This window comes from Somniosus microcephalus, chromosome 4 (genome assembly GCF_052327205.1).
Source record: "Somniosus microcephalus isolate GS21.2 chromosome 4, FLI_Smic_1.0, whole genome shotgun sequence".
In the NCBI taxonomy this organism is placed as follows: domain Eukaryota; kingdom Metazoa; phylum Chordata; class Chondrichthyes; order Squaliformes; family Somniosidae; genus Somniosus; species Somniosus microcephalus.
The window spans coordinates 126,517,897-126,532,017 of NC_140990.1; positions in this window are offsets into that span (position 1 = coordinate 126,517,897).

Below are 14,121 nucleotides of genomic sequence, written 5' to 3' on the forward strand. Positions count from 1 at the left end.
GGAATGGCATATGAGGAGAGATTGGGTCGATTGGGCTTGTACTCGCTGGAGTTTAGAAGAATGAGAGGGGATCTCATCGAAATGTATAAAATTCTAACAGGACTAGACAGGCTAGATGCAGGAAGGATGTCCCCGATGGCAGGCGAGTCCAGAACCAGGGGTCACAGTCTAAGTATAAGGGGTAAGGCAGATAGGACTGAGATGAGGATTACTTTTATTCACCCAGAGAGCGGTGAACCTGTGGAATTCTCTACCACAGAAGGCAGTTGAGGCCAACTTATTAAAGATATTCAAGAAAGAGTTCGATATATTTCTTAAGGCTAAAGGGATCAAGGGATATGGGGAGAAAGCAGGGACAGGTTAGTTAAATTGGATGATCAGCCATGATCTCATTGAATTGTGGAACAGGCTCGAGGGGCCGAATGGCCTACTCCTGCTCCTATCTTCTACATTTCTATATTTCTATGAATGTAACTGTGTTGAACTGTACCTGTCCAGACTGCATGTATCTGTTCTGAACTGGACCTGTCCACACTGAATGTATAGGTGCCGAACTGGACCTGTCCAAATTGAATGTAACTGTGCTGGACTGGACCTGTCTACACAATGTAATTGCTGAACTGACCCTGTCCACACTGAATGTAACTGCGCTGAACTGGGCTGGTGCACACTGAATATAACCGTGCATAACTTGACCTGTCCACACTGAATGTAACAGTGCTGAACTGGACCTGTCCATAATGAATGTAAGTGTGCTGAGCTGGACCTGTCCGCACTGAATGTAACCTTGTTGAACTGGACCTGTTCACTATGAATGTAACTGTGCTGAGCTGGACCTGTCTACACTGAATGTAACAGTTCTGAACTGGACCTGTGCACACTGAACACACAGACAGTTGTTTAAAGTGGGTGTACACTCCGAGATTAATTTTAAGACAGCTGCACGTGACCCGTACTTTCCCGGATGGAGCTGGGTAATGCCCAGGAGCCGGAACCTGGCCGTGATTTCCGGCTGCAGGACTAGAATTTCTCTGCTCAATTATAGATTTTGCTGAGAAAGCTTCACTCAGCGTTAAGGGGGTTAATCCCGTGACGTCCTCCTGTACAAGGCTCACTTTCATCTAGACAACCATTGGTTCAGCGTTCATTATACCTTATTCAGAAATTTAACCGGGGTTATACTGTAACCTCTGGCTATTTCACTTTAGAGCCAGGCCAGAGTTATTTAAAGACTTTCCAGTCCATCAAAACATAAACACCATCCTGGCAGCGGCTGCACTAATCTGTTTGTTTTAATTAGTGTCATTAATATAAAAGATGAAACCATCTGATTATGTCCCTGGAGCCTGACATCAGGTATAAATGTGAGAATCTGTAATTGGAGTGCAGATCGCGCTCAGAGCTTCTGAGAGAAATGCACGGAATACCCAAAGGTCTGGTGTTTGCCATTTACTATCCCGTCATTGCAGCTATCGGGGTTCCAGGTAAAGTATTGGAGTTACTTACTGGTGATGGGTATCATTGGTTAACTGTATCACTGCTCCTATTTACCGGGAACGCTTCTCCCCTTTAACTGTATCTTTCCGCCGACTCATGGTATATTTTATCCCCTTTAACGGAATAATTTCTTCCCTTAGGCGGTATAATTCGTCCCCCTTTACCACGATCATTTCTTCCCTTTCTCTGCATTATTTCTCCCCTTTATCAGAATCACTACTTAATTTGTGTGCCTGATTCTCCAATATTTGTTTTAATGTGTTTTCCACAGAGCGGCCTCTTCAGCGGTACCAGACTATACTACAAAAGCAAAATACTGCAGATGCTGGAAATCTGAAATAATAACAGATAATGCTGGAAATAATCAGCAGGTTTCTGAGGAAGGGTCATCGACTTGAAACGTTAACTCTGTTTCTCTCTCCACAGATGCTGCCTGACATGTTGAGTATTTCCAGCATTTTCTGTTTTTATTCCAGAATATTATAACTGTAGATATATTTCTTATTGTGTTATTGCTATTTCACTCTGAATGGTATCACACTATTATAACTGTATACATATATTTCTTATTGTGTTACTGGTATTTCACTGTGAGTGGTGTTATTCCACTATTGTAACTGTGTACAAATATTTCCTATTGTGTTATTTGTATTTCACTGTGAGTGGTATCACACTATTATAACTGTGTACATATATTTCCTATTGTGTTTCTGATATTTCACTGTGAGTGGTATTATCACACTGTTATAACTGCGCACATTTATTTCCTATTCTGTTACTCGTATTTCTCAGTGAGTGGTATTATCACATTGTGCATATAAATTTCCAATTGTGTTATTGGTATTTCACTGTCAGAGGTATTATCACACTGATATAACTGTGTGCATATATTTCCTATTATGTTATTGGTATTTCACTGTGAGTGGTATTATTACACTGTTAAAACTGTGTGCATATATTTCCTATTGTGTTCTTGGTATTTCACTGTGAGTGCTATTATCACACTAGTATAACTGTGTACATATATGTTCTTGTACTTCTCTCAATTTAAAATACTGTATTCGCTTGTCACAATGCGGTCTCTTCTGTATTAGGGAGACCAAACGTAGATCGGGTGATCGCTTTGCTGAACACCTCCGTTCATTGCGCAAGCCTGACCATGAGCTTCCAGCCGCCTATCAGTTTAATTCTCCACTCTACTCTCACTTTGACCTCTCTGTCCTTGGCCTCTTACACCGTTCCAACGAAACTCAGCGTAAGATCATGGAACAGCACCTCATCTTTCGATTAGGCCCTTTACAACTTCCCGGACTCAACACTGAGTTCAACAATTTCAGATCATAACCGCTGCTCCCATTTTTCGGACAACAGCTGTTGGTAATGATTCTGCCATTCCAATTTACGCCTCCACAAACCCATCTTTTGTTTCTTTATTTGCCCCATTACCATCTGCTGTTGCCTTGACCATCATCCCTTTTGTCATTTAATATATCTTGCCTTCCATCATATCACAAACCTTCCTTTTAGTTCTTTCCTCGCCTCCTCCTTTCCAAGCCCCTGTAGTTGCCTAAACACAGTTACATCTCTAACTTTATCCAGTTCAGGTGAAATTCATCGACCTGAAATGTTAACTCTGTTTCTCTCCCCACTGATCTTGCCTGACGTGCTGAGTATTTCCAGTGTGTTCTGTTTTTATTTCAGTTTTCCAGCATCGCAGTATTTGGCTCATCTTCATATATTTCCTATTGTGTTATTGGTGCTCTACGTTGAGTGGTATTAAAACACAATTCTATCGGGATACACACATTACCGATTGTGTTATTGGTATTTCACTGTGATTGGTATTATCATATTATTATAACTGTGTACATATATTTCCTATGGTGTTATTGGTATTTCACTGTGACTCGTATTATCACACTATTATAACTGTGCTCATATATTTCTTATTGGTATATCACTGTGAGTGGCATTAGCACACCGTTATAACTGTGTACATATATTTCCTATTGTGTTATTGGTATGCGCTGTGATTGGTATTATCACAATATTATAATTGTACATATATTTCCAATTTCGTTATTGGCTTTTCACTGTGAGTGGTATTATCTCACTATTATAACTGTGTACATATATTTCCTGTTGTGTTATTGGTGTTTCACCATGAGTGGTAGTATCACACTACTTTAACTGTATGTATATTTCCGTTTGTGTTATTGGTATTTCACTGTGAGAGGTACTATCACACTAATATAATTCTGCATATATATTCCCTATTGTTTTATTGGTATTTCACTGTGAGTGGTATTATCACACTATTATAACTGTACATATATTTCCTGTTGTGTTATTGGTATTTCACTGTGAGAGGTATTACCACATTATTACAACTGTATATATATTTCCTGTTGTGTAATTGGTATTTCAGTGTGAGAGGTATCATCACACTATTATAACTGTACATTTATTTCCTATTGGTTATTGCTTCTGTATGGTGAGTCGTATTTTAAACAACAACAACCTGCATTTTTATAGCGCCCTTAACGTAGTAAAATGCTTCACAGGAGCGTTATCAAACAAACATTTACACCGAGCCACATGAGGGGATATTAACACAGCAATAGCTTTGTTATAGAGGGAGCTTCTCAGCAGCGTCTTAAAGGTGGAGATAGAGTCAATGCTCTCGGAATGATGTAGCATTGCGGAGGTTACAGAGATAGGGAGGAGCGAAGCTCTGGAGAGATTTGCAAACAAGGATGAGAATTTTAAATACGAGGCTTTGCTGGACCAGGAGCCAATGTAGGTCAGCGAGCACATGGGTGATGGGTGAATGGGACTTTGGGCGAGTTAGGAGATGGAGGCAAAGTTTGGGATGAGTTCAAGTTTATGGAGCTTGTAGTATGGGAGGTCGGCCATGACAGCATTGTAACAGTCACGTCTAGAGTTAATGGCTGAGGGTTTCAACAACTTATGAACTGAGGCAGGAGCGGAGACGAGCAACGTTACGAAGGTGGAAGTAGGCAGTCTTTGTGATGGAGCCTATATGTAGTTGGAAGCTCAATTCATGGACAAATAGGATGCCAAGGTTGCGAAATGTCTGTTTCAGCCTCAGACAGATGCCAGGCAGTGGGTTGGAGGAATTTTTTGCCCATCCAGTGCTGGATGTCGGACAAGCAGCGTTACAAATCAGAGAGAGTGGAGGGGTCGAGAGGGATCATGGTGAGGTAGTGCTGAGTGTCTTCAGTGCAGATGTGGAACCTAACGCTGCATTTTCGGATGATATCACCGAATGCAGAATGTAGATGAGAAATTGGAGGGGGGCCAAGGATAGATACATCAGGGATTCCAGAGGTAAATGTGCAGGAGCGGGAAGAGAAGCCATTGCAGGTGATTCTCTGGCTCCGAGGGCAATTCCACCCAGTTAGACGACAGAGGAGAGGTCTTGGTGAAGGATGGTGTGGCAACTCTGGCAAAGGCTGAAGACATTTCGGGAAGGATGTGGAAGCATAGCTTACCACGGTCACAGACACATAGGATGTCATTTGTGATTTTGATAAGAGCTGTTTCAGAGCGATTATAATAGTTTGCATATATTTCCCATTGTATTATTGGTATTTTACTGTGGCTGAACAAATACACTGTTATCACTGTGTACGTGTAGTTCTATTGTGTTACTGACACTGTCACTGTGGGTGAATTATCACACGGTTATGTTCTTATAGATTTGGATGCCCTCCTGCAAGAAACACAGAAAGCTAGCATGCAGGTACTGCAATCAATAAGGAAGGCAATTGGCATGCTGGCCTTTATTGCACGGAGTTGAAGTACAAGGTTAAGGAAGTCTTGCTACAATTGTACAGGGCATTGGTGAGACCATACCTGGAGTACTGTGCACAGTCATGGTCTCCTTATCTAAGGAACGATATACTTGCCTTGGAGGCGGTGAAATTTCACTAGAATGATTCCTGGGATGAGAGGGCTGTCCTATGATGAGAGATTGTGTAGAATGGGGCTATACTCTATAGAGTTTAGAAGAATCATAGGTGGTCTCACTGAAACATACAAGATTCTGAACGGGATTGACAGGGTAAATGCTGCGAATTTGTATCCCCTGGCTGGAGTGTCCAGAACTAGGTCACCTGGTCTTAGGATAAGGGGTAGGCCATTTAAAACCGAGATGAGGAGGAATTTCTTCATTCAGAGGGTTGTGAATCTTTCGAGTTATCTGCCCCAGAGGGCTGTGAATGCTAAGACTTTGAGTTTATTCAAGGCAGATATAGATAGATTATTGCACTCTGGTGTAATCAAGGGATATGGAGGTCGGGCGGGAAGGTGAAGTTGAGGTCAATGATCAGCTGTGATCTTCCTGAATTCGAGGGGCCGTATGGTCTACTCCTGCTCATATTTCTTATGTTCTTATCGCAAGGTATATGTAGTTCTATTGTGTTATTGACACTGTCACTGTGGGTGAATTATCACACTGTTATCACTGTTTACATGTAGTTCTATTGTGTTATTGACACTGTCGTTGTGGTGAATTATCACACTGCTATCACGGTGTACATGGGTTTCTATTGTGTTATTAACACTGTCACTGTGGGTGATTTATCACACTGTTATCACTGTTTACATGTAGTTCTATTGTGTTATTGACACTCTCACTGTGGGTGAATTATCACACTGTTATCATTGTGCACATGGAGTTCTATTGTGTTATTAGCATTGAGAGTGACTGACGAATTCCACAAATGATTCATTGATTGAGATTATTCACTGATTAAATAATTCCCGGCTGAATTTCACGAAATACTTTATTGTAAGGTCATTATTAGGTGGCGAGTTGTTGATAGAAATATAATTAATACAGCAAGGCGATGTTTTATGAATGAATCCGTATTTAACTCAAACTCTCACAGTGCAGTGTTTCTGCCCTCAGACTCTGACACTCATTGGTTCAGCCCGGCTCCCTCTTCCACATTCTGCTGCTGTTAACAGTTCTACAGTGACCGCTTCTCAGCCCGGGATTTCCTGCTGCTCCTGACACCTGGCTATGTCCTGGACTGGCCCCGCCTTCACTCTTTTCTCCACATTGAGTGAGGCTGCATAACTGGTGGCATGTCTCGTATCTGAGTCACGAAGTTTTAAGTTCATTATCGGCTCTAAGACGAAGCTGATCATTTGTACCGGCAACGCTATGCAGTACTGAGCAAGTGCTGGACTGTAGGAGGTGCCTTTCACCGACTGAGAGCTCATCCTCTGCCAGTTCTGGTGGTTGAGAAGGACACTGAAGATCCCAGGTGACTATCAGAAGAAGAGTTCGGAGTTTTCACTGTGTGCTCGCAAGATCCCCTCCACAAAGTTAGAAGCGCCAATTGTCCCTCTGTTCCTCGCTGTTTGTGAATATTCTGGCGCAAGTTGACTGCAGAATTCTCCAAAAGTGAATAATTTTACACTAATTCATCAGATGAGGGAGTTTTGGGTCCTCCGCAGGACCTAATCCATTTTAAATGCATTTTTCCTCCTTTTTTGCTACTTTCCACTTCCATTGTCACGTTTATTATTTACCCGTTGAAATATCTTCTCCACTGCGTTGCTGATATGTAATTTTTTCTGTCTATTTTATGTTCCCGCGTTGGTTTGGAGGTATTTCCGATGCTCTCTTGTTCTGCATTAGGATTCATTACATTATTATATATTCCGAAGTCACTGGCCTGTCTTATATTTAACCTGGATTTTTTTTTTAAACACAGAAGCAGGTGCCCAAAGCCTAAGCGAGCTGTTTTCAAGACAGGATCACTTGTCAAAACAGGAAATTTCACACTGAATCATGTCAAACGGATTATTTTTCTGGGACTCGGAGCAGTAATTTTCCCGTTCTTGCTCTCACAGTCATTCACTCTCGCTCCCTCACTCTCACACATATTCACTCTCCATCACACTCATTCATTCTCTCTCCCTCTCTCACACACATTGACTCTCTATGTCCCTCTCTCTCAGACACATTCACTCTCTCTCCCTCTTTCTCAAACACATTTACTCTCTCTCCATTTCTCTCACAAACATTTACTCCCTCTCTCACGGACATTGACTCTCCCTTCCTCTCTCTCACGCACATTCACTCCCTCTCTCTCTGTCTCACATAGATTCACTTTCTCTCTCCCTCTTTCTCACAAAGAGTCACTCTCTCCCCCTCTCTCATAAACATTCACCCTCTCTCCCATAAACATTTATTCTCTCTCCCTCCCTCATACACATGCACTCTCTCTCTCCCTCACCCTCTCACACACATTCAATCTCTCTCCCCTCTCTTTCACGCACACATTCACTCTCTCTCCCTCCCACACACATTCACTCTCTCCCTCTCTCACACACTTGTTCACCCTCTCTCCCTCTCCCTCTCACAAACATTACTCTCTCTCCCTCTCTCTCACACATATTCACTCTCTTGCCCTCACTCTCTCATTCTCATTCACTCTCTCTCCCTCTCTCTCATGCACATTCACTCTGTCTCCCTCCCTCTCACACACATTCACTCTCTGCCTCTTTCTCTCACACACATTCACTCTCTCCCGCTCTCTCGCACTCATTCACTGTCTCTCCCTCTCTCTGTCACACTCATTCCCTCTCTTTCCCTCTCTCTCTATCACACATTCACTCTCTCTCCCGCTTTCTCTCACACACATTCACTCTCTCGCTCTCTCTCACACACAGTCGCTCCTGCTCACTCTGTCTCTCACACAGTCACTCTCTCTCCCTCTCTCTCACACACATTCACACTCGCTCCCTCCCTCACACTCATTCACTCTCTCTCCCTCTCTCTCTCACACACATTCACTCTCTCTCCCTCTCTCTCACACACAATCACTCTCTCTCCATCTCCCACTCAAAAACATTCATTCTCTCTCCCTCTCTCTCACACTCATTCACTCTCTCTCTCCCTCTCACACACATTCACCCTCTCTCCTTCTCTCTCTCACACAAATTATTTCTCTCTCCCTCTCTCTCACACATTCTCTCTTGCTCTCCCTCTTTCTCACAGACCTTCACTCTCTCTCCCTCTCTCTCTCACACACATTCACATTCTCTCCCTCCCTCTCACAAACATTCACTCTCTCCCCTTCCCTCTCACACACATTCTCTCTCTCCCTCTCCCACACACTCATTTGCTCTCTCTCCCTCTCTCTCACACACGTTCACTCTCTCGCCCTCTCTCTCTCACACATTCACTCTTTCTCTCCCTCTTTCTCATAGAACTTCACTATCTCTCCCTTTCTCATACACATTCAACCTCTCTCCCTTCCTCACACACATTCAATCTCTCTCCCCCTCTCACAGACACATTCACTTTCTCTCCCTCTCCCTCTCACCCACATTCACTCTCTCTCCCTCTCTCTCTCACACACGTTCACTGTCTCTCCCTCTCTCTCACACACACATTCACACTCACTCCCTCCCTCTCACACATTCAATCTCTCTCCCCCTCTCTCTCACAGACACATTCACTTTCTCTCCCTCTCCCTCTCACCCACATTCACACTCTCTCCCTCAATCTCACAAACATTCACTCTCTCTCCTTCCCTCTCACACACATTCTCTCTCTCTCCCTCTCTCTCACACACGTTCACTCTCTTTCACTCTCTATCACACTCATTCACTCTCTCTCCCTCACTCTCTCATACACATTCACCCTCTCACTCTCGCTCACACACTTGCACTCTCCCTCCCTCTCTCTCTCACACCCATTCACTCTCTCTCCCTCTCTCTCACACTCATTTAATCTCTCGCCCTCTCTCTCTCACACTCATTCCCTCTCTCTCACTCTCTCTCTATCTCACACATTCACTCTCTCTCCCTCTCTCTCTCACACAAGTTCACTGTCTCTCCCTCTCTCTCACACACACTTTCACACTCTCTCCCTCCCTCTCACAAACATTCACTCGCTCTCCTTCCCTCTCACACACATTCTCTCTCTCTCCCTCACATTCTCTCTCTCTCCCTCTCTCTCACACACGATCACTCTCTCTCACTCTCTATCACACTCATCCACTCTCTCTCCCTCACTCTCTGATATACATTCACTCTCTCCCTCTCGCTCACACACTTTCACTCTCTCTCCCTCTCTCTCTCACACACACTCACTCTCTCTCCCGCTCTCTCTCACACACATTCACTCTCTACCTCTCACTCACACACATTCACTCTCTCTCACACACATTCACTCGCGCTCGCTCTGTCTCACACCCATTCACTCTCTCTCTGTCTCTCACACACACATTCACTCTCTCTTCCTCTCTCTCATACCCATTCACTCTCTCTCCGTCTCTCACACACACATTCACTCTCTCTTCCTCTCTCTCACACGCACATTCACTCTCTCTCCCTCTCTCTCTCTCACACATTCACTCTCTCTCCCTATTTCTCTCACACACATTCACTCTCTTGCTCTCTCTCACACACATTCACTCCTGCTTGCTCTGTCTCAGACCCATTCACTCTCTCTCCCTCTATCTCTCACACACATTCGCTCTCCCTCAATCTCTCACACTCATTCACTCTCTCTCCCTCCCTCTCTCACACTCATTCACTCTCTCTCCCTCTGACAAACATTCACTCTCTCTCCTTCTCTCTCTCACATAAATTCTTTCTCTCTCCCTCTCTCTCACACATTCTCTCATGCTCTCCCTCTTTCTCACACACCTTCACTCTCTCTCCCTCACTGTCTCACACAAGTGCATTGTCACTCGCTCTCTCTCTTACACACATTCATTCTCTCTCCCTCCATCTCACACATTCACTCTCCCTCCCTCCCTCTCACACACATTCAATTTCTCTCCCTCTCCCACACACTCATTTGCTCTCTCTCCCTCTCTCTCACACACGTTCACTGTCCCTCCCTTTCTTTCACACACACATTCACTCTCACTCTCACACACATTCACTCTCTCTCCCTCCATCTCACACACATTCACTCTCCCTTCCTCTCTCTCTCACACAATCTCTCTTGCTCTCCCTCTTTCTCATGTACCTTCATTCTCTCTCCCTCTCCCATACACATTCACCCTCTCTCCCATACACATTCACCCTCTCTCCCTCCCTCACACACATTCACTCTCTCTCCCTCTCCCTGCACACACATTCAATCTCTCTCCCCTCTTTCTCACACATTCTCTCATGCTCTCCCTCTTTCTCACACACCTTCACTCTCTCTCCCTCGCTGTCTCACACAAGTGCATTGTCACTCGCGCTCTCTCTTACACACATTCACTCTCTCTCCCTCCCTCTCACATACATTCACTCTCTCTCCCTCCCTCTCACACTCATTCAATTTCTCTCCCTCTCCCACACACTCATTTGCTCTCTCTCCCTCTCTCTCACACACGTTCACTGTCCCTCCCTTTCTTTCACACACACATTCACTCTCACTCTCACACACATTCACTCTCTCTCCCTCTCCCTGCACACACATTCAATCTCTCTCCCCTCTTTCTCACACACACATTCACTCTCTCTCCCTCTCATCCACATTCACTCTCACTACCTCTCTCCCTCACACACATTCACTCTCTCTCCCTCTCCCTGCACACACATTCAATCTCTCTCCCTCTCTCCCTCTCACACACATTCAATCTCTCTCCCCTCTCTCTCATGCACACATTCACTCTCTCTCCCTCCCACACACATTCACTCTCTCCCTCTCTCACACACTTGTTCACACTCTCTCCCTCTCCCTCTCACAAAGATTCATTCTCTCTCCCTCTCTCTCATACATATTCACTCTCTTGCCCTCACTCTCTCACACTCATTCACTCTCTCTCCCTCTCTCTCACACACATTCACTCTGTCTCCCTCCCTCTCACACACATTCACTCTCAGCCTCTTTCTCTCACACACATTCACTCTCTCCCGCTCTCTCGCACTCATTCACTGTCTCTCCCTCTCTCTCTCACACTCATTCCCTCTCTTTCCCTCTCTCTCTATCACACATTCACTCTCTCTCCCTCTTTCTCTCACACACATTCACTCTCTCGCTCTCTCTCACACACAGTCGCTCCTGCTCACTCTGTCTCACACACATTCACTCTCTCTCCCTCTCTCTCACACACATTCACACTCGCTCCCTCCCTCGCACTCATTCACTCTCTCTCCCTCTCTCTCTCACACACATTCACTCTCTCTCCCTCTCTCTCACACACAATTACTCTCTCTCCATCTCCCACTCAAAAACATTCATTCTCTCTCCCTCTCTCTCACACTCATTCACTCTCTCTCACCCTCCCACACACATTCACTCTCTTTCCTTCTCTCTCTCACACAAATTCTTTCTCTCTCCCTCTCTCTCACACATTCTCTCTTGCTCTCCCTCTTTCTCACAGACCTTCACTCTCTCTCCCTCTCTCTCTCTCACACACGTTCACTGTCTCTCCCTCTCTCTCATACACACATTCACATTCTCTCCCTCCCTCTCACAAACATTTACTCTCTCTCCTTCCCTCTCACACACATTCTCTCTCTCCCTCTCCCACACACTCATTTGCTCTCTCTCCCTCTCTCTCACACACGTTCACTCTCTCGCCCTCTCTCTCTCACACATTCACTCTTTCTCTCCCTCTTTCTCATAGAACTTCACTATCTCTCCCTTTCTCATACACATTCAACCTCTCTCCCTTCCTCTCATACATTCAATCTCTCTCCCCCTCTTTCTCACACACACATTCACTTTCTCTCCCTCTCCCTCTCACCCACATTCACTCTCTCTCCCTCTCTCTCTCACACACGTTCACTGTCTCTCCCTCTCTCTCACACACACATTCACACTCTCTCCCTCCCTCTCACACACATTCACGCTCTCTCCCTCAATCTCACAAACATTCGCTCTCTCTCCTTCCCTCTCACACACATTCTCTCTCTCTCCCTCTCTCTCACACACGTTCACTCTCTTTCACTCTCTATCACACTCATTCACTCTCTCTCCCTCACTCTTTCATATACATTCACTCTCTCCCTCTCGCTCACACACTTGCACTCTCCCTCCCTCTCTCTCTCACACCCATTCACTCTCTCTCCCTCTCTCTCACACTCATTTACTCTCTCGCCCTCTCTCTCTCACACTCATTCCCTCTCTCTCCCTCTCTCTCTATCTCACACATTCACTCTCTCTCCCTCTCTCTCTCACACAAGTTCACTGTCTCTCCCTCTCTCTCACACACACATTCACACTCTCTCCCTCCCTCTCATAAACATTCACTCGCTCTCCTTCCCTCTCACACACATTCTCTCTCTCTCCCTCTCTCTCACACACGTTCACTCTCTCTCACTCTCTATCACACTCATTCACTCTCTGATATACATTCACTCTCTCCCTCTCGCTCACACACTTTCACTCTCTCTCCCTCTCTCTCTCACACACACTCACTCTCTCTCCCGCTCTCTCTCACACACATTCACTCTCTACCTCTCACTCACACACATTCACTCTCTCTCACACACATTCACTCGCGCTCGCTCTGTCTCACACCCATTCACTCTCTCTCCGTCTCTCACGCACACATTCACCCTCTCTTCCTCTCTCTCACACACACATTCACTCTCTCTCCCTCTCTCTCTCACACATTCACTCTCTCTCCCTATTTCTCTCACACACATTCACTCTCTCTTCCTCTCTCTCACACATACATTCACTCTCTCTCCCTCTCTCTCTCTCACACATTCACTCTCTCTCCCTATTTCTCTCACACACATTCACTCTCTTGCTCTCTCTCACACACATTCACTCCTGCTGGCTCTGTCTCAGACCCATTCACTCTCTCTCCCTCTATCTCTCACACACATTCACTCTCCCACCCTCTCTCACACTCATTCACTCTCTCTCCCTCCCTCTCTCACACTCATTCACTCTCTCTCCCTCCCTCTCTCACACTCATTCACTCTCTCTCCCTCTGACACACATTCACTCTCTCTCCTTCTCTCTCTCACAGAAATTCTTTCTCTCTCCCTCTCTCTCACACATTCTCTCATGCTCTCCCTCTTTCTCACACACCTTCACTCTCTCTCCCTCGCTGTCTCACACAAGTGCATTGTCACTCGCGCTCTCTCTTACACACATTCACTCTCTCTCCCTCCCTCTCACATACATTCACTCTCTCTCCCTCCCTCTCACACTCATTCAATTTCTCTCCCTCTCCCACACACTCATTTGCTCTCTCTCCCTCTCTCTCACACACGTTCACTGTCCCTCCCTTTCTTTCACACACACATTCACTCTCTCTCCCTCTCCCTGCACACACATTCAATCTCTCTCCCCTCTTTCTCACGCACACATTCACTCTCTCTCCCTCTCATCCACATTCACTCTCACTACCTCTCTCCCTCACACACATTCACTCTCTCTCCCTCTCCCTGCACACACATTCAATCTCTCTCCCTCTCTCCCTCTCACACACATTCAATCTCTCTCCCCTCTCTCTCATGCACACATTCACTCTCTCTCCCTCCCACACACATTCACTCTCTCCCTCTCTCACACACTTGTTCACACTCTCTCCCTCTCCCTCTCACAAAGATTCATTCTCTCTCCCTCTCTCTCATACATATTCACTCTCTTGCCCTCACTCTCTCACACTCATT